The sequence below is a fragment of the Staurois parvus genome, unplaced genomic scaffold (assembly GCF_062004578.1).
Source record: "Staurois parvus isolate SC_StPar_1 unplaced genomic scaffold, SC_StPar_1.0 ptg000061l, whole genome shotgun sequence".
NCBI lineage: Eukaryota > Metazoa > Chordata > Amphibia > Anura > Ranidae > Staurois > Staurois parvus.
In genome coordinates, this window is record NW_028317857.1 from 10,352,437 (window position 1) to 10,374,814 (window position 22,378).

Genomic DNA, 22,378 nt, shown 5'->3' on the forward strand with positions numbered 1-22,378 from the left:
TGTAGTGTAAATCTTTTAGAGAAAGGATAAAGGCTAATGGAAGAATGAATGTAACATTATATAAATGTTAGAGTGCCGGAGGCCAAATGTATTTAAATGTCAACATCTCTATTTTTTTAAGGCCAGTAATGTGCTGTGGATTGCCTTAGTGGTCGGCAATCAGGTTTAGTAGCGGGTGAGCGTTGCATCTCTTACGGCAACACGTCTGCCACTGACCGAGTAGAGTTCAACCCAATAACAAGTTCAGCCGCTCTTCCTGAGAGCTTTAGGATGATTTACACTATGTTAATTGTTACACCCTGAATTCGCTGGAGGCTGTGCCTCTGCTTATATGGAATTGTCCTATTTTATACTGAGCAGAGGGCAGCAACACTAATCTGTAAAGCACACTGTTATCCCCTCTGAATAAGCATGATTGCTCAGTAATTAGCATATCTGCCTTGTCGGACTGGGATCCTTGGTTCATTCACGCCAAGGTCATCATCTGCATGAGGCTTGTATGTACTGGTACTTCTTGTGTTTGTATAGCTATCCTCTAAGTGCTTCATTTCCTCCCATAAAGCAAACATGCTGGAAGATTGGTTAACTGGTGTCCATTATGTATTTATTTCAGGTACTTATATAGTGCTGTCAATTTATGCAGCACTTTACATACAGTCATGGCCGAAATTGTTGGCACCCTTGATATTTTTCCTGAAAATCAAGTATTTCACACAAAAAAGGTATTGCATTAACACATGTTTTGCTATACACATGTTTATTCCCTTTGTATGTATTGGAACAAATATAAAACAGAGGCAGAAAAGCAAATATGACATAATGTCACACAAAACCCCAAAAATGGGCTGGACAAAAGTATTGGCACCCTTAACTTAATATTTGGTTGCACACCCTTTGGAAAACATAACTGAAATCAGTCGCTTCCTATAACCATCAATAAGCTTCTGACACCTCTCACCCGGAATTTTGGACCACTCTTCCTTTGCAAACAGCTCCAGGTCTCTCTTATTGGAAGGACACCTTTTCCCAACAGCAATTTTAAGATCTCTCCACAGGTGTTCAATGGGATTTAGATCTGGGCTCATTGCTGGCCACTTCAGAACTCTCCAGCGCTTCTTTGCCATCCATTTCTGAGTGCTTTTTGACGTATGTTTGGGGTCATTGTCCTGCTGGAAGACCCAGGATCTTGGACGCAAACCCAGCTTTCTGACACTGGGCCCTACAGTGCGACCCAAAATCCTTTGGTAATCCTCAGATTTCATGATGCCTTGCACACAGTCAAGGCACCCAGTGCCAGAGGCAGCAAAACAACCCCAAAACATCATTGAACCTCCACCATATTTTACCGTAGGTACTGTGTTTTGTTCTTTGTAGGCCTCATTCCGTTTTCGGTAAACAGTAGAATGATGTGCTTTACCGAAAAGCTCTATCTTGGTCTCATCTGTCCACAAGACGTTTTCCCAGAAGGCTTTTGGCTTACTCAAGTACATTTTGGCAAACTGTAGTCTTGCTTTTTTATGTCTCTGTGTCAGCAGTGGGGTCCTCCTGGGTCTCCTGCCATAGCGTTTCATTTCATTTAAATGTCGACGGATAGTTCGCGCTGACACTGATGCTCCCTGAGCCTGCAGGACAGCTTGAATGTCTTTGGAACATGTTTGGGGCTGCTTATCCACCATCCGGACTATTCTGCGTTGCAATCTTTCATCAATTTTCCTCATCCGTCCACGACCAGGGAGATTAGCTACAGTGCCATGGGTTGCAAACTTCTTGATAATGTTGCGCACTGTGGACAAAGGCAAATCTAGTTCTCTGGAGATGGACTTGTAACCTTGAGATTGTTGATATTTTGCCACAATTTTGGTTCTCAGGTCCTCAGACAGTTCTCGTCTCCTCTTTCTGTTGTCCATGCTTAGTGTGGCACAGACAGACACACAATGCAAAGGTTAAGTGAACGTCTCTCCTTTTTATCTGCTTTCAGGTGTGATTTCTATATTGCCCACACCTGTTACTTGCCCCAGGTGAGTTTACAGGAGCATCACATGCTTGTAACATTCTTATTTATCCGCAGTTGTGAAAGGGTGCCAATACTTTTGTCCAGCCCATTTTTGGAGGTTTGTGTGACATTATGTCGAATTTGCTTTCTTTCCTCCCTTTTTTTGTTTTGTCCCAATACACACAAAGGGAATAAACATGTGTATAGCAAAACATGTGTTAATGCAATACGTTTCGTGAGAAATACATGATTTCCTGGAGAAATATCAAGGGTGCCAACAATTTCGGCCATGACTGTATATATTGTACATTCACATCAGTCCCTAACCCTCAAGGGGTGTACAATCTAAGGTCCCTAACTTACATTCATACATACACATACTAGGGACAATTTAGACAGGATCCAATTAACCTACCTGCATGTCTTTGGAGTGTGGGAGAAAACTGGAGTACCCAGAGGAAACCCATGCAGGCACAGGGAGAACATGCAAACTCCAGGGAGGTGGTGCTGTGGCTGGGATTCAAACCAACGACACTAGCACTGCCAGGCGGAAGTGCTAACCACTAAGCCACTGTGCTGCCCTATCTTCCTCAATATTAGAGTGTTGGTTCGTTCTGGGGCATGGACTTGTAGGAATAAGTCATCATTTTCTGTAAAGAGCTGCAGAATGTGTTGGGGCTATGTCCAGGAATAAAATAAATAAATAAATAAAAGGTGGGAAAACACAAGCGGAATGGAATGTTCAGTTGCACACAGTGGGGGTTACCCATATATGGGCTCACGGGCTGCACAGTGGCTAAATGGTTAGCATTCCACCTGACAGTACTAGGTCATTGGTTCAAATCCCAGCCACAGCACCACCTGCTTGGAGTTTGCATATTCTCCCTGTGCCTGTGTTGGTTTCCTCTGGGTACTCCAGTTTCCTCCCACACTCCAAACACATGCTGGTAGCTTATTGAATCTTGTCAAAATTGGCCCTAGTATGTGTATGTATGAATGTAATTTAGGGACCTTAGATTGTACACCCTTCAGGATTAGGGACTGATGTGAATGTACAATATATATGTAAAGCGCCTCGTAAATTGACAGAGCCATACAAGTACCTGAAATAAATAAATATAAAACATGTAAATGTATCTTTACATTTGTTATCTACAACCACCATTAAAATGTATGCCACCCTTAACAATAAGAATCTCCTAATTGTTTTGTGTTGTCAACTATATTATTGAAATTGTCCTGTTACATCTATGCAAAAAGATACTTGAAGATCCTGACATCCCATGGTGGGCTGTGCACTCATACAGTGTTATCAGCCCTACCTATTTCAGTTCGCTGGATTAGAGAATACCTACCCCAATGTAGTGGAGATGGGGGAGAGATGTTTTGTAGTCTTAACATATAACTGTCCTAGGGTGGAACTGATACAGTACAGTGAGTGAGGATTGTCATCCTAGGACAGGACGTGGGATGCTGGCAGTGGTGGGCCATCAGGGCCAACACGGACTTCTCTACTGACCTCAATACTGCCTAAACTGTCAGAATCACTGACTTATATTTTAATATATTTTTTCCATGAATGTGTATTAAATTATTTCCAATAGCATATTCTCTTTATTTCTTTTCTCTTGGCTGCACTGGTTCCAGTAGTGTATGTTTATGTGAGCTTTTATCCAATCAAATTTCAGCCATGATGGTTATCAAGCATTGCCAGGGTCACAGAAATTATCCTCGAGGTCTTCAGAATCAACAGTGCAGGCTCCTGTAGCTTACAGTAAATGGCAATCAAACTGTTGCTGTATCAGATTTTGAGTTGGCGACTCCGGGGCCATCTAGCAGGCATACAATAACTTACGCCAGAAATATGACTGGACAGACTTGACTTTAAGCATTAGTCTTCATGGCGATAGAATAGATTTTATTGTTGGAACTGAACCGCACATATAACCTGTACAACAGAGTAACTGAACTCTTCTTGAGGAAAGAAAGAAGGTTGGATTTTGTGTACAAATAATCAGTTTTAGTGAGTATAATGCATTTTATTAGTTTTTTTATATAGTCAACCCTGTCTAATCTAGGCCCTGCTTTTGCCATGTTTCCATTTTTTTTTGTGTTGAATTGTTAAGGTTACAGCCAAAAAGTGCTGGATTAATTCAGGTAGAACATCACTGAAGGCTTAGGTGTGAAATTCAGGGCCTGCCACTGGTTACTGGCAGGATCACCAGGTAGGAAAAAGGGGAAAAAGCCTGAAAAAAGAAAACTAATGCAGCTACCATATCTAAGTACTGCCAAGGTGCTACATTACATATTTGTTCTTTGGTTAAAATACATTTTAAGTCTCTTAAAACTCCAATAATTCCAACTGACAATTGCAGAAAGTTTGAATTTGATTTGAGTCTAAAAAAAAAAATCATATCTGCAGGGATACTGATGTAATACTGTCACAAGACACAGTCAAGTCAAGTCTGAGTTATATATAATCCACAACCATTGGAAGATCCTCACATGTACTGCTGGGCTGGTCTTCTTGTCACATGATTCTTTGCTATGAAACATCTCTTTATCATTGTTACAGACAGCCAGGAGTTTGCAGTAAGGGGGATTTGGATTTGTGTCTTAAATTTTGTTGTTCATGTTTCTGTGGTTGATGGCAGTGTTTCTCAACCTTTATTCAGTCAAGGCACTCTTTAAAATTATGGACAGTCTTGAGGCATTCTAAAATGGGGTACCTCAAGACTGTCCATAATTTTAAAAGGGCACCCCATTCTTAAATGAGAAAAAACTATTCTAATAGTTTTATATAATGCAGCAACGTCCACACATCTAGGACACTCAACATTAGAGGTGATTTATTCTTCCAAAGCAAATACACTTTTGCACACTGGTACTGAGTAATATTCCAGTGTTTCTCTTCTCCCTCAGTTTTTCTCCATAGAAATGTTACCCCAACACTGATAGAGAGAGGCAGGGGAGGGTCAAACTAGGATGCTGTGCAGGCAGCTGACATTCTCCTTATCAACTGATGATGTCATTAGTTGTCAGGATGCCAGTGGCTAGAAGGTAGTAATGGTGCACAATGAAAATCTGTGGCTTTTTGTAACTAAAAGGCAGGCTTGTATACAAGTTTTGGGCAATTTTTAGACACTTTGCCAAGGCACCCCTGAAGAAACCTCAAGGCACCCCAGGGTGCCTGGGCTCCCTGGTTGAGAAAAGCTGGCATAGGGCACTATAGCAATACCAGGATAAGCATCCTAAACCAGCCATTCTCAACCATGTTCTGTGGAACCCTAGGGTTCCTCCAGAGGTCACCAGGGGTTCCTTGAGTTATGGCCATCATGGCCACTTAGAAGAGCCAGTAGCATGAAACCAATTATCTTTTTAGTTGTCCATAAAGTCGCCAATGACCCCCAAGGAATTGTTTTCAGTTAGGGTTCCCTGGGACCTGAAAATTGTTATAGGGTTTGCCCTAGGTTAAAAAGCCGAATGGCAATGTAGCTACCCTTTAGGAGGAAGTATAGTAGGCATCAATTTGGATGTAGAATTCTGCCAGGAAGGAGAGGATACACAAAAACGCAACAGAAAAATATGTGAATTTTGCTTTTACATATATACTTTGTCTTTGACGGTTTAATAACACTTTAGAATCCTTCTTTTCAACATAGTCAACTCAATGACCTGGTAAAGTTAACCTGAGATTTTTTTTTCCTTTAAGTCAGCTAGAGTAAGTACCAGTAATGAATTGATTCTTCCTTAAGCACAGAAGCGGGAGGTAATTATGGGAAATGCTTTAAATTGAAGCTAGATTTTGAAGTCATTATGTTGTTTTTTAGTAGAGCAAAAAGATAGGTTGAGCTGGGGAGCAGTGAAAAAAACCTGGCAAGACTCATATTTCTCTTTTTTTCCTTCTTTCACAGTAAATTACACATTAGCTATAATTTCTTTGCAAACTATGAAATATCATTCTTTAACAGTCAAAATAAATTAGAAAACCTAATAGACCCTATAAGTCCCGCTTTCTTTATCCAATAAAACTAGGTGAATGTTTTATGCTTTCATATTAGTGTCATTCATTTCAGTTCAACTAATGGAAACTAACAGCTGGCTAAGCATCGGCAGAGAACAATATCCTGATAAGCAATGAAAAAAAAGTGCAGCAAAATTGCAAAAATAAATTGCCAAGTCTTGGGAAAGTATTCTGTATCTAGAAGACCTGTATGAAATTCTTCTTGAAACGGGACCCAGTCCAAAAATAAATATAGCTATTACTTAGTCAGAAAAGCTGCAAAAACCCTGAAGAGACAAGGGTATGGGAATGTGTTTCAGCAGCTTTAGAGCTCTAAACATAAGTTAACAATGTTTAATTAAAAGAAGTTCTGGCATGTACTATAAAGGTATTAAAACCTTCAAACCTGTGTAGCACCCTCCTAGATAGGTGTTAGGCTAGGTAAATTTACGGTAGCTCTTGGCTCTCCTGTAATCAGTGGAGCTGCTTGTGATAACTTTGCTCTGCTCTGAGCTTCATAGGCTGTGGGTTTCACTGCTTCCCCTTGCCTTCTGAATGGTTCTAGAAGGTAGTGAGCTGAGAGAGTGAAATGCACAGTGTGAATTTTTATGTGTGCTCAGCCAATCCCTGGGGGAGGGTGTCCAGAGGGTGGTTGGAAGGGAACAAAAATAGCCTGAGGCCTGGAGAAGAAGGTTTCTTGTCCAGGAGCAGGAGATCCCATCCTGAAGAGCCTTCTGGGCAGTCCAACTGTGCTTTTCTACTGCTCATCGAGATCCCAGCTATGCTAGCTGAGGAGCCTATTCTACTGAACTTTGTTGTAGCTGACTGAGGGACTTCCTTTTGAGGATGTGGTCTGGAGAGTTCACAGGAGATGTGTCTTGAAGATAGTGGATGGAGGCATCCAACTATCCAAGGACAATAGTGAGTGCAGTCCGGAGTGTGACATCCCAGTGAGTGTGTGCTGTTGCTATCCCTCTTGCTTCAGAGTCAGCTTGTACTTAAAAGTGGACATTATTCATAGTGTCCCTGTGTAGCTCAGCCCATTTGCTCCTGCAAGGATGGCGCTCAGAATCTCTAGGAGGAAGATAGAGGTCCTCAAGATACTACTTAATGTTGCTGGAGTATCCCACGGTTACCCTACACCCATAGACTGATCGTTGAGCTGGAGGGTTAACTGAGACTGTGTGTCTGGCTGCTAGAGCACCTGTTGGGAAAAGAACCCTGGGACCAAATCAGCAGGCCATTTAGGAGGTGAGCAGTACACCTGCTACAACTACTATATTGTAGAGAACATGTGATGTGGTGAGGGGACAGAAAAAATAATAACACAACACTATGTGTCACTTTCTAAAGTTTGGCAAGTCACTCCTGACCACATTTGTTGATTTTTGTTCTAAAATGGATCAAACCAAAGCTGTGGGTCCAGTACACGCCCTCTTTTTTTAGCTCTCTGGAACCATCTTAGTTGCAGGAACAGCAATTATAGAGCACAAGAAAGACCTAAACTGGTGATTTACTGAGTGAACTCTAATCAGTGGGTGGCCCTGTCAGCACCACTCCACCAAACATGCTTCACTTGACAAACTGAATGAGTGAAGGGGGAAAATTGACAGTCATAGTGCACCTACATCCAATCAGATGTAGACACTGTTTGGGTATTCTGACAGCTGGCACAATCTTACTGTAGTTTCCAACAATAAAAAGCACTCTATGAATGGAAGATGAATGAAAGATCCACTTCCTCCACTCATAGATCATTTTACAATTCATGGGAGCTTTAGTACAGCTTCTATGAATGAGGAAAGTGGGCATAGTCAGCGCTCTTGATGATTGCATACTAGATTACTCCTGCAGGGGTGGGGGGATCAGAAAAAAAGAGTATTTCAACTGAAACTACAGCCAGGAGCGCAAGGCACACTTCACATTGAATTGTAAGTGCCATCCCTTGTGCTGATATTTAAAAGAAAAACAAAAAAAATCACTCAATTTAGATAAGAAAAAAATCTTTCAACTAAAACCACAGGCAGCAGCACAAGGGGCACTGCACATTCATTTAAAGTACTGTACCTTGAGCTGATATTTAAAACAATTTGTTTTACTAAACTTAGGCATCAAGGAATGCAGTGGTGTCCTCTCTTCACCCCAGCCTTCTGACAGCGAAAGAGTATTCACCAGCTAATAAGGACATCCCTCTGCTCACTATGTTCTCTTCTATCATTATGACCCTTGTTGGCACATTTGCATTTAACATACCTAATTGTTTCCCAATCCTGCCCCTCTATCTCTTAATCAGAGCGCTGTTGTATAGGGAAATTATGGGAGGCTGATTCCAAGTCAAATTCAGGTTCCTACATTAGATACATTTAAAAAATTCATTTGGGGTTTACTAACAAATACAGAGTTCCATTAATGTGTTTCTTTCTTATCTGCCTGAAGTTCAGCATTAAAGCGGTATTAAACCCAAAAGCAAACATTTATTATATTGCAGCTTTCCAATTCTTAGATGTGATGGCTGCATTAGTTTTCTTATTTAGGCTTTCTTTCTCCTATTTTCATTTGGTGATCCAGCCAGTAAGCCTGTTGTTTTTCAAAAGAACAAGCTCTCTTGCATGTGTATCAGTTACAGGGATGAGACAAACCATTTAACACTGGCAGGGATGTTTAGAATGACCAGCTTTTATTTATAAATGTAAAATCTTTATCTCAAAAGGAACAAAACTGTTTGCAGTAGCTGTTTATAACATAAAATCTAGTGTTTGACTTCTATTTGTTTGTGTATTTAAATATGCTAGTACATCTAACACTCTCCTCCCTCCAGACTGACAATGCTGCTGTCCAAAGGTGCCCTCTTTGCTCCTTCATCCAGAGTGGAGGCACTGCAATACAGAAAGGGGGTTATTTACTAAAACTGCATGGTGCAAAATCTGGTGCAATCCTGCCATAGAAACCAATCACCTTCCATATTTTATTATAAAAGCTTAATTGAACAAGCTGAAGTTAGAAGTTGAATGGCTACCATGCACAGCTACACCAGATTCTGGGTACACCAGTTTTAGTAAATTCCCCCCAAGCTGTGTTACTGGCCAGATCAGCAGCAGAAAACAGAGGGGGAAAAGCCTAAAAAGGAAAACTAATGCAGACATCACATCTGATTGGTAAACTGCAATATATTACATTTTTGTTTCTGTGTTTAATGCCACTTAAAGGTAAAGCACAATAAACAGAATGCACTTATTCATAAAAATCAGAATTGTTCTTTAATTGATTTTAGTAAATCTTCAGTGTTTTTGTTTCATAAGATGGCATATTATCTGCACGCAACTGCCTGAAGTTCTGCAGTAAGTAATGAACAGTAAACTTCATTCAAGCTAAATGGCATACACCAAAATAATCACCTTGATATGAAGAAAGGATAAAAAATAGATAAAAATGTCAATCATATAGCTATGACATACAAACATACAGTTCAGCAAGGATTTCTGAAGTCACATTTACCCATGAAGACTGATAGTATATGTGTTATGTTGCGTTGACTGTCCAACTATTGAAGAAAAAAAATGTCACCTGAATGCCACATCAGCATTCTGATATGAGGATGTCAAGAAGCCATCAGGCAAATGCAAAGTCTGCTTGCGGTGACAAAGACAATTTATTTTCCATGACTGTATAGGCAAGCGCTTATAACTTCCAGCAAGATATCTTACAGCCAAAGCATCCAGATAAATTTCAGGTAAATAGAAAAGGGAAAATGCTTTTTATTCCTGATTTGAGTTCATGGCCGAAACTTAATAAAATCCCTGTGCTCGGACCAAATTTAGTGGCATCAGTATATACTGGTTAACATAATAATACGTTTACAAACCCCACACCACAGTTCAATTTATGAATGGACCATAACCCTGTGGTGTATACTGAGAGCGGATAGCGACATCAACTCTCTGTTGTAAATGAACCCCAAAATGTATTTTTAATGCAACTAGTGTAAGTACCTGAATTTGTATCGATATCTGTCTCCCGTTTACCCCCTGCACAGTAGCTCTTGAGCTGAAAGAAGAAAGGGCAGCCCAGGGGCAGATTGACAACTCATGGGGCCCCGGGCAATAGGGGATCATGGGGCCCCTTTGTCCTTGCCCAAACTCAAAAAAGCCTATGAAAAAGGTACCAGGGGCATTTCATGGGGCCCCCTATTGACCCCGGGCCCTCGGGCAGTGCCCGAGTTTCCAAATGGTCAATCCACCCCTGGGGCAGCCCTAGAAGCAATTAGATTCAACTGCAGCATTTCTCAACGTATATTCAGTCACATCACCCTTTAAAAGTATGCAAAATCTCCAGGCGCCCTAGTCCAAAATGTAATAAAACATAAATGTTACTTATCATTCGGAAATCCGAGCCTGGGACTGCCTGGGTGGCAGCCTTGATGAAATTAAATTCCCATCAAAAGCCCCCCATTCACATCAAAGGTCCCCCCATCACATTAGAACCTCCTCTTCACATTAGACTAGGCCTCCATCATGTCAGATGTCCACCTTCACGTAACAGTTCCCCCATCACTACAAAGTCCTCCCATCATGGAATCAAAGGACCTCCATTACATCAGATTTCCCCCATCACACCAGAGTCCCCTATCACTAGGGAGCCCTATCCTGATTACAGACTTCTCTTATCCATCTGTTATCTAGGGCAGCCTTTGTCTTGCAGGGTGCCCATGAATCCTGGGGTGCCTTCATGTTTCATGTTTCTTCAGGGATGCCTTGGCAAAATGCCTAAAAAGTGTCCAAAATTTGTATATAGGCCAGGTGGTGGATTAAGCCTGCCTTTTACTTATACAAAACCACAGGTTTTAATTGTGTACCATTACAGCCTTCCAGCCACCAGCATCCTAACAACCAATGATGTTATTGGTTGATAAGGAGAACAATGGGCACGTGCACAGCATACTTGCTTGCCCCTCTCCATTAGCACTGGGGTCACTATCTGAGTGAAGGAGAGAAGACAACCAGTGGAATACTAGTCAGTTGGGTGTCCTACATGTGTGGATGTTACTGCGTTATGTAAAACTATTGATTTATTTTTTTACATTTTAGAATGGTGTGCCTCAAGGCTGCATAATTTTAAAGGGTGCCTTGACTGAAGAAAGATTGAGAAATACTGATCCAGAGCAACCTGAGTCTTGTGGTGATGGCATCTTGTGGAAAGCCAAATGACACCCCGGATGTCATGGCACCCTGGTTGAGAAACAGCGCACTACTGGATGCATATGCGCTAACAGGGAACATGCTTTCAGGAGGAGAGAGAGAAGCGTGATTATTAGGCTGGGGTTTGTCATTGACCAAGGTCCACTACTGTTACAAAAAATGTTGAAGATCGGTCATGCCAGCTTGCAGGATGGTTGGATCATAAATCAAGCTGCACAATATTGCATGTCTTTAGGCAGATCAAACAGTTACTATATAAGTATTTAAATTGCACATCTAGATGCTTGTCTAGTATTTATCTTTATTTTTTTATTTGGCTTCATATTGCAATTGAAATAAATTGTATGAAAAAATGGGAGTTGTATGAAGCAACCAATCACCAAAATTTCATAAAATATTTAATAGTTGACTGTATGGTTGCTGTGGACAACACAGAGATATTTGCTCCAATTTTTTAGCCATCTTCTCCAATGCTGTTTCAATACAGAATCCACAGCAAATACAGTTTTGCTATAGTAGAAGAAAATCAGTCTTGCACTGTTATTACCCTGTGTCTAAATGGTTTATATACTTGGCTGTTTTAAACATTGATTCCTGCTCTGTGTGTAATTGCAGAAATGGTGTACCGCAATGCTCCATAAACTTTAGTGAAGGACATAATATGATTGATACGAAGATGGAGAATTTTTTAAATGCATCGTTCAGGCACATCAGGAAAACTAGTGTGATTTGTATTGTGGGACTTCAAAGATTCTTTTTATTATGCTGAGCCTTACTTAAGTTTTTATATAGTTTTCACAAGATATCTGGAATAGATTAGTGTAGTTATGCCGTTTATTGGGAAAGATTGGATCTTATGTCTTTATGTAACATGCAACAGCAATGGTAGCATTCACATTCTCACTGCCCCTCACTTCCACCGTAACATAAGGAAAATGGAGTATGTTCTGGTGCCACCACATTAGACCACCGTCCTGCAAAGATACATTAAAGCCCCTCTTTGCTGAAGAATTTTTATTTTTATCGGAGCCATAAAACCCCCGCACTTTTATTTTTATTGGAGTCTATGGCTTCATGATGTCTGCTGTACGTGGTGTCTGTGGCTGAGATGTGTGTGCTGGTGTATGTAACAGATAGTCGTGTGGGGGGGGTTGTATGGCTGTATTTGGGGTCTTATGCTGCATTTGGGGTCTTTGTAATATGTGGCTACATAAAGGGATTATGTCTGCTAAGCTAAGGGATTCTATGCTGCTTATTGGGTCTTCAGGTGCACAAAGGGCTGTATAGGAGTGTGGGTTCAGTGGCTGCAGAGGGAAGCTGGGGTGTGGCTGCACAAGTAGGGCTGTGTATGGAAGCCTATGGCTGTATATTGGGCTCTATTGTTCATCTGCTGGCTGATCAAAAAAGGAATGCAAATATAGGGTTACTGTATCTGATAGCCAAAGACCAAACTGATTGGGCAAACTGATCCTGCACCTTGCACCAAGCATGTTAGGGGAGTAACATGTGGCTATAGTGTCAGTAGTATGTAGACCAGCTCTTCATAACCTTCTTACCACAAAGGAACCATTGAAATGACAAAATTGCTTTATTCTCTCATCAACACAGCCAGTGTTTATGGGAGAATCTCTCCCACAATGCTATTGTGTTCTGCCGGCAGGGGGGGCACAGGGAGCCTTCCTGGTGGGCCAAGCACAATGATCACCACTAGCAGCTATAGCTGCCAGCAGTAATAGCATGTGGAAAAATTGGACAGGCTGTTTGTACCCAAGTCGATAGATGGATCAACATAGGTACAATCAGCCTGCCCATACCTGGATCGATTAGTTGATTAAAGTGGAAAGACAGCACTGGACCCGCAGGTATACTCCACTGGTATTGTTATCTTGAAGTATTAATGCTGGTGTAAATGATCTGGTTCCTGGGCAGGCAGCTTCTACAACCCAGAGGATCTCCACAGTCTCCCTGGCTTGTAGTGTAATGTAAGAAGAGTTGAAACTGAAGCGCCGCACCATTGCTAAGAGGTCCAGATACAACTTTATTCCATTAAAGGTCAAGGGTATAATTCGAGAAGTAGCTACACATTTCAGGGGGTCTAAGTGCACCCTTCATCAGGGCTTGACTGGCAACAAAGTGAACAAACCAGTAGTGAACTGGACCTACAATTGTATTTATTCCAGTGTGAATTAAAAGCAAACGCCTGATCAGCAACTTGTTTGGCAGCCAGATAAGCCCTGATGAAGAGGGCACTTAGACCCCTGAAATGCATTGGCTACTTCTCGAATTCTACCCCTGACCTTTCATGGAATAAAGTTGTATCTAGACCTCTTAGCAGTGGTGTAACTCTTCAATTTTAACTCCACTTACATACATGGATCAATCTTGGGCAGTATCTGCAGAATCGGCAGAATTTAAATCCATGAATAACTGGTTTTAGGGACCCATTACTTAATATAATCATATCTAAAGCTCAGGGTACATTGTTATCAGTGTGATTATTTTTAACAATAATCATGACACTGGTTAAAGTGGTTGTAAACCCCAGATGTGAAATGTGAACAAAGCATATCCCTCTAAAATGTGTATTTATCTCACTCCAGAGCACTACATGTGATTTCTGTCTGCTGCCTCATTCCTCTACTACCTCCTTGAATCTTTTCTGACAAGTTTTCCTGAGACCAAGAGAAAAATGGTGATGGGGAGGGACTTCCAGCAGATTGACAGCCTCAGCTCTGTTTCTGTGTGCTGTGTGGCGGGGTGTGTGTCCTTTTCCTCAAATCAGCTCTCAGATCTCAGAGCTCACTTCACTGAGTGTAACTTCGGCTCCCCTCCCCCTTTTTTGCAGAGCTGAGAGATCCTGTGTAAATTCTGCACTTTGAATTGATGTATGGGAAAAATGGCTATAGATAGATAGGTACAACTTATGTAGGACAAGGAGAATGACAGGCGCATGGTGTAGCAATCCATGTATGTAGTATGAAGTTCCAAATGGTCAGGGGTAGTCCAATAGGCACTGAGGGCAAGCTGCGATGGAGTGAAGCGGAATTCTGCGGTAGAAGGCACAAAGGAACACAGCGCCTCTAAGTGTATACTGTAATAGTATTCAATAAGAAGATAAGTAGTAACTCACATCTTAGAAATTAAAAACAGCCTCATGTAGTGGAGAGGTAAAATGTCTTATAGCCAGATGTTGGGTGACTGTACCAAAGGGAGATAGCCTAGGTTTGCCAGCAGATGGTGCTGTGCATGTGTAGCATAGGTGGTGAAGCCTGGCAGAGTCTCCAAGATGTCCGAAGTTGGTCACAATCGGCATCTGATGTCATCAATGTGTGACTAGTTTCTGAGCATGTGCGGAACGAGCATCTCCCTGGCACGCTCTTTCATCAGGCTGCCTGATGAAAGAGCACACCGGGTGAAGGTTGTCCCACGCATGCTCAGAAACGCGTTGCACATTGATGACGTCAGATGCTGATCGTGACAGACCTCGGACAGCTTGGAGACTCTGCCAGCCGTCACCACCTATGCTACACATACACAGCACCATCTGCTGGTGGACCTAGGATATCTCCTTCTGGTACAGTCACCCAACATCTGGCTATAAGACATTTTACCTCTCCACTACATGAGCCTGTTTTTAATTCCTAAGATGTGAGTAATACTTATCTTCTTATTAAATACTATTACAGTACACACTTAGAGTCGCTGTGTTCCTTTATTACAACTTAGGAGAATTGTTTTTATCTCTGTGTATCACCTGAGACCAGTCACCTCACTGGGTATATGAAAGGCTTTACAACCAGTTTAAGGAACACCTAGCAACCTCAGAAAGAACCATGGCTGAGAAAGGCTGATGTATATGGTGATGGGTCTGCTGCTATATACATACCCTGAAAACACACCTACATTTTGGCCATGCACAAATTTTGCGCGGGTCCAGTGCCTTTCCCCCTTCCATGATGCTCTGGGGGGCCCTGGGTAAATTACAACCCTAGGAAAGCCTCTGTGTAACAGAGATAGTAAGCCATTATGGAAAGAGAACTATTTTAGTAGTACAATCTACCTTTATCTCTTCAGGTATGCATAGAAGTTAGATCACCATCCTGTCATGCCTACGATACTAGCGGTGGCTCTAGCCATTACAGAGGGGAGGGTGTGTGGTCTTTATACTATTAGATTGAGGGGTTTAAAGCAAGGGTGACAATTTTCTATTAACCTAGAAATCCTCTTTCTAGCTTCAAGGATGATCTTGCTTTGCTTATGCCTAATTTTAAATGAACAGACGCTTTTATTATGTTATCATATGTGTAATTATGGAAAGTTCTTTATGTTTTTACTGCATTAGTTATTCTAGGTACTTGTATCACCATTTGGTCTGCATGCGACATATGTGGTGGTAAGTGGCTTATTAAATTGCTTTTTTTCTTAGTTTCCTTAAATTTTCCCCCATATATAAATGCAAGGTCATAGATGACAAGACCTGGAACAGTAGTAAGTACTTCTTCAGATGTATCATACTTGATGCGGGTAATGAAGACTGAAAAATAAGTAATTGACTGGGTTGTAGAGAGGCAACAAGGGGATTCTCATGCTGGCCAATTATCTTCCATCCCTGTGTGTGACATTCTTGAGAGTGATTCAGCTTTCAACCTCTATAAGATATTGCGTTTTATCAGAAAGCTTGGATCGTTTTAAAAATATACTTGTGAGGTTTCCTTGTTCTTGGGCTCTACATATTTTAAAGCAGACATGCCTATCAGATATTTGTCGGGCTATAAGCAGCCTACTTACTCATTCTTTTCCAGTCTGAGAATTTAAAGCCAAAGTTCAGCCAGCAGCTAATGAACAGATGATGAACGCAGATGAAATACACATAAAAAACAGTTTTACCTGCCAAAGGATTTGTATTTGAATCCATTTATTCCTGAGATACCAGTCAACCAAAGACACCGACCAGACTGTACAGCACTGCCACCTTGGAGATATGACCGTTCTATACTGCACTGAAGTAAAATATCCTGTCCCTGCCCCAGCCCATGAGCGGACAGTGAAGGTGGAGCAGCACACCTATGAGCTCATCTTTCTGTCTGTCTGATCTCTCCCTCTATCAGAATGCTCTTTGTTAGTACTTGAGCCTAACGACACAATTGACTGGCTCTTTGTGATGCTTCTCCTTCTCCCATTCTGAGCTCTTCTGCATGGGGGACTTCAAATTCTACTTGCATACTTACACTAGTTGCTTTTAAAGATACACTATAGAACTGAATTATCTTTTTTTAACCTTACATTGGTCCAGCGTAGTTACATCTATTTCTCCCACACTAGCACGGGCATTGCACACGGTTGTGGGGTGCTTACAGAGAGGCCTCATTCACTTGAACCAACAGGGGCTATCACTTTTGCTGTGGCTGAAAACATTGGAGTCATAGCATACTTACACTAGTTGCTTTTAAAAATGCATTTAGAGCTGATCCTCAGGAATTATCTTTTTTTTAACCTTACATTGGTCCAGCTTGGTTGCATCTATTTCTACATATCTCATATGCAGAAATTCACTGTAGTAAGCTGTGCTATACAGAGTCAGAGCTGGCCTCTTCCAGGTGCTGCTCGAGCAAATTGCCAACCATTTACCAACAATAGGGGATGCTCACTTATTACCTCTACCATTACCTCTACCATTCAGAGAATGTTGTATATAAGGCATTCTCTGATTGGACAAGGTAAATAGAAGGGGGATGATGTCACAAACTGCCTGGACTTCAGTTCTAAATTGAATGAGGTCCCAATCATTTCCATAAGTCATTATGGCTGTACTTCCAGACCTTATTCCCCCATTTCTTGGTGTCCTTGTTCTCCCTTCTTCCTGGTATCACAGAGGATACCCCCCTATGAAGTAACATACAGCAAAAAAACAAAAACAAAACAGTAACCAGTTTTAGCCTGCAATATACAGTTGTTTGGCTGGAGTTAGAGTTAAATCATATTTACACTTTTTAAGTCAAATTTGAGAAAACCCCACTATATGTTTGTTGTGTGATCCCATTCACACATCATATCTAAAAAAAAATTAAAAAAAATATTTTTTACCTTTTAGGGCTCATTTACATGATCACTCTTCACAGAGCATTTGACATACTATGAGGAGGCCATGTACCGCCTCCTCATCGCCTGCTTTAACTTTTTGAATCCCACACATGCTACTGTGCAATGCACATCGTTGTGGGGCACTTACAAAGAGGCCCCTTTCACTTGAACCAACAGGAGTTATAACTTTGGCTGTGGCTTCAAACATTGTGGTCGTGGCATGTGTACACCCCCAGCCGCTGCCTCTGCTGCTGAAGAGGGTAGCAGTTAAGGGGGTGATAAAACCCAGCGGTTGAGCTGGGCTCAACCACTAGTGAGAATAAGCTCTTAGATGTTTCTTAGAAGAAGGTATCTTGGCTGCAAGAATTTCTCAAAACGGTCACTTTATAAGGGCTGGGGACTGGCTGAATCCAGTTTTCATCAACATACAATGTTGGAAGCCAACATCTAAATGTTTGGCCATTTGTTAAGACAGGCAGTATTCCAATCTTCTTTAAAATTGACAAAATATCTGCCAGCACAGTCCAGGCAGTGTTAACTATGGTAAACACTGTAGTCCCTTCATAAACAAAGAGGACTAAGTAGGATATTTCCTTGCTGGAGTATGCAGAAACAAGTATCAAAAAAGGTAAGTTGCAAGTTTTAAATATTTTTTTAAGTGATGTGAATGGAAACATGTAACAACTATAAAGTATGTGTTATCCAATTTGGCTGCAAAAGTGGAAATGAATAAATATATAGATAGAGAAAATATTTGTAATTATGATAACAGTTATATACTAGTAGACAAGGGGTACGGTACAACATGCCCTAACGTCATGCCATGTATTAAGAGGAAGGCATATTGGCTGATCTTTTCTGGGCTTCAGCAATTAAGCAACATGTCCACCAAGATTTACAATACTAGAAGAATCTGTACCCATTACGTAATTAAAGTAAACCTGAACTTTGTCCATTGAAGGCAAAATAAAAGGTTCAGTTTATAATCTCCCATCAATATCTATTGGTATGGGGGGAAATGAGCCTCTCTTCACTTCACCCATGATGCAGTGCTAAATGTCTATGTCAGGGTTTCTCAACTAGGCTACCATGAAACTATAGGGTTCCTCCAGAGCTTACCAGGGGTTCTTTGAGAAATTAGCAATTTCTGCCTCTCAGATAAGTTCCCACTAACATCATGAACCTTTTTATCTATCTATGAGGGGGTAATTCTTCCCACTGACCATCACACTAATGTATCATGAGTTGTAGATATAGTAATTTTTAGCAAGGGTTTCCTGAGACTGGAAACATATTTCAAGGGTTCCTCTGTGTTTGAAAAGGTTGAGAAAGGTTGGTCTAAGTAGTCAATCACCAGGCGCCAACATTGTTACATGGGGGCAGGGTGAGGATCCTTAGCCCTGTGTTAACTTTGCCCAGACCAGCTTGGTTCTAATATAGGGATTTTTCACTTGGCTTTGCTAGTGAGCAGGGTAGCAGGGTTAGTTCATTAGTAAGAAATCAGGCAAGATTTACAGTGAACCTGGCATTCACCAATTCAGGACAAAGCACAGCTTTACTTTGGGCACCCTTAATCCAAGCAAGTGTTCCATCATTTTAAAGGGGTTGCGGAAATTCCAAAAAGCCATGCCTCTACCACAAAAGAGAGGGGTGTGTTTGACCAAGTAAGTGTACTGGACAGAGTGGTAAACCTCTGCTGCCTGCTGTATAACTACTATAACAAAAAAGTGGGGCTAAAAGTATGGAAATAGAGTTTCTGAGTACAGTGTCTATCTAACTATATTTCTTTGGCTTGAATTGGGGTTTAAAAATAAGAATGTGGTAATCAGTTGTCACCTTTAGAGAATTAGGCCTCATGCACTCATTTCCATTTTTAATGCCTCTAAAAAGCAGCTCCTGCAAGTGCACATTGTGTCATTTACAGGCATATTTTAGAGCAGCTTTCAGTGGAGTAAAAAAAGAAAAACCTGTGTTCAGAGAGTTTTCCAGTGTAATTTATGCCAGGATGTGCGTAAACGCGACTAAACATGCACATATTATTATCATTATTATTATACAGGATTTATATAGTGCCAACTTTACAAAATAAAAGGTAACAGTGCAATTACAATACAGTTCAATACAGAAGAAATGGGAGAGCCCTGCTCATGGAGCGTACAATCTAAAGCATATGCACTTAAATGTATTCTATGGGGCACTAATAATGGGGCAATATTCCTCTCACTGACACCAACAATGGGGTACCATTTCTCTTTCTGACACCAGCGATGGAGCACTAATCCTCCCACTGATCACAATCATGGAGCACTGTTTACTCCCAGGGCATTTTCTTCTCACACTGGCCACAGTCCAGCCACCTTCAAAGTCTGAAGGACAGTAAACTGGCCCTTTGTTTGAGAGTCTGGAACCCCTGATCTAGCCAATACAATTTCTGTATGCTCATTTACTTCCAAATACCATATGTCATACAAACGCACATAAATACATGTACATATGCAACATTTTTTTTGCTAACTTCTGCATATTTTGAGCATAAATTCATATAGCGGTGTGCATGAAGCCTAAGGGGTTGAGTTAATAAAGGCAAATAGGTTGTTCGCTTTGCACGGTAATTTCCTTTTATCTTAGTGAATAAACTGAAGCTATGATAACTCCCATCATCAAATCATTGCAAATAATTGGGTATTCTTTTCTGAGTGAATTTTTCCCAATGTCACTAAGCTAAGTGAAAATTCCCTTGCAAAGAGAACAGCTTGTTTCCCTTCAGTAAATCATACTCAATCCTCTTCTGACATACACATCACATAATTTATCTAGTATATCAGCAATATTTTGTAAACCCTTCATGATTACTGAGATTATAGGGCTATATGCGAATAGTTTTGTCGCTCAGCCATATTGTAAAAGAATATGACCTTTTCAAGTGACTGAGCCCAGGAGGAGCTGGATGATAAACTTCATCTCCCTAGATGCTCCTTGGCTGTCATAATGAAGTAAGAGAGTGACTGAAAGCAGCATGTTTAGAAGTCTACGGTAATTATCCACTATCTGTGCAAAAGACATAAAGTATTGTTTACTGAATTTGAAAGAGCATAAGAGAAGATCCTCGGGGAACATGAAAATGTAGACGTGTCTGATCGAATGCTTCTATTTATACAAGCTGTAAAGGGCCACATGCTTTATCTATATATACCATGATGTGGGTTCTATAATTACTACCCTGATTCATATGTTTTCTGTTGTCTTTACTTAACCCATATAATATAATTATATATATTTTTTTTATTTTTTTTTTGACTAAAACACTTTGGTCAGCAAAGAAAAGCCTGTTTTCAATGCCCACTGTACAATCCTTACATTTCTCTGTGACTTACCTAGGAGTAGATTTACTAAAACTGGGGCACTCAGACTCTGGTGCAGCTGTGCATGGTAGCCAACCAGCTTCTAACTTCAGCTTGTTCAATTAAGCTTTGTCAACAAATCCTGGAATCTAATTGGTTTCTGTGCAGAGTTACACTAGATTTTGCACTCACCATTTTTAGTGAATAACCCCCTAGTGTTCTACTTTCAATGTGGCTGCTGTAGCCTGATGTTTTAGTTTGTAGCCCTAGAACTATTTTCCCAGGCAATCTACGGACCTTTCTATAAACTATGATGCTACCTTAGCCCCAACTCCCAACCTTATTGTATGAAATACAATACAATTTCAGATGCAAGGGTTAAACATTTGAATCCAGGTTGATCATTTACTCTGGCTTGATTTCCATAGGAAGTAAAATAATTTCCATCGTCAGGTAGACATGTGCATATCATACATTTTTGTTTCATTTCGGATGCATTCATTCATTGAAGAATTTGGCTTTCTCATATTCGTTATGTTGAGCCGATTCCCTTTCAGATTTTGTTTCATCATAATCAGCATTCCTTTCGTAAATTCGTTGGTCCGGGTGGATTCGGACAATTTAGCAGTTTTTAAGATTGCTATATTAGTTTTCAAATTCAGTATTTCAAGTAGATTTATTATTTATGTATCAAAACTAATCAGAAGGATTCGATATTCCAAATTTGGATCCATTTGAAATCCAATCTGAATTATTGAACAAATTCTAAAATTTAATTTGTCTCCCCATGGGCCCGAACTACTATCAAATCATGAGATGTCATTTGTATGAAACTAATTAAATAAATACATTTGATAATTTCATTATTACTTTTTTCAGATTCATTTACATTAGTTACTATGTCCGTTTGGAGTTTCCTATATATCTAAATCTCTGAAAATAAAATTTTCGGACGAAAGTTGTTTTGTTATGAAACAAATCACACATGTCTGCCTTCAAGCTGTTTTCAGTTTTTAGCTGGTGTATAGAGAATGATGGAACATTAACACACAAATTGGATTTTTCTTGGAGGAACATTCTTTTGTGGAAGCACTTTTTCTGTTGAAGCACCATAGTGTGTCATGTTTGTCATTGGAGTGGTCACAAATATATGGACACTTGTTTTGTGGGCTTTATATGTGGCTTCTTTGCACTTATATTATATGTGATACACAAGCAGTGCTGTTAATTTTTGGGTTTTTTTTTACAAATTAAATGACTGTAAATTCCACATCATTGTATAAAATAAATAATGGAAGAACATAGAAGTACAAGCATGATATAGGGTGATTTGGTTTCAGTGGCCCAGAACACCAAGTTGGCTGACATAAACATGCATCCCAAAATTTACCATTGGGCCACAGTTATGCCATACTCTGTATTCCATATAAATGCTCATAGCCACTAAAACTTGTCTGCAAATCCACTCTTATGCTCGTGAGCATGGCTTCTCCCTATTAAGACCCAAAATTGTGAACATCACAGCAAGTCTGAATTGTTTGAAGGTAATTGGATCTAAAAACCCACTAAATTTACTCTGTCACCACTTTCCCGAAATAAACACTGCCTAAAGTAACCTGCATGACTCCTTTCACCTCTTCTGCAGGCATTGTTACTCACAGAGGTCAACATTGTTGTGTGAAGTTCTGTCTAGACAATTAGAATTTAATGAGTTTTTCTAGGGTTAGTGATCTATAGAATCATCTTTATGCAAGTAGTTGTAGTA

The 22,378-nt window shown here is 40.5% G+C and overlaps 1 protein-coding gene across 1 annotated transcript in view; it reads left to right on the top strand.

The window, feature by feature from the left end:
* Positions 1–22,378, top strand: part of ADARB2 (adenosine deaminase RNA specific B2 (inactive)) — a 748,635-nt gene that overhangs the window by 59,357 nt on the left and 666,900 nt on the right. The window lies entirely within an intron of this gene.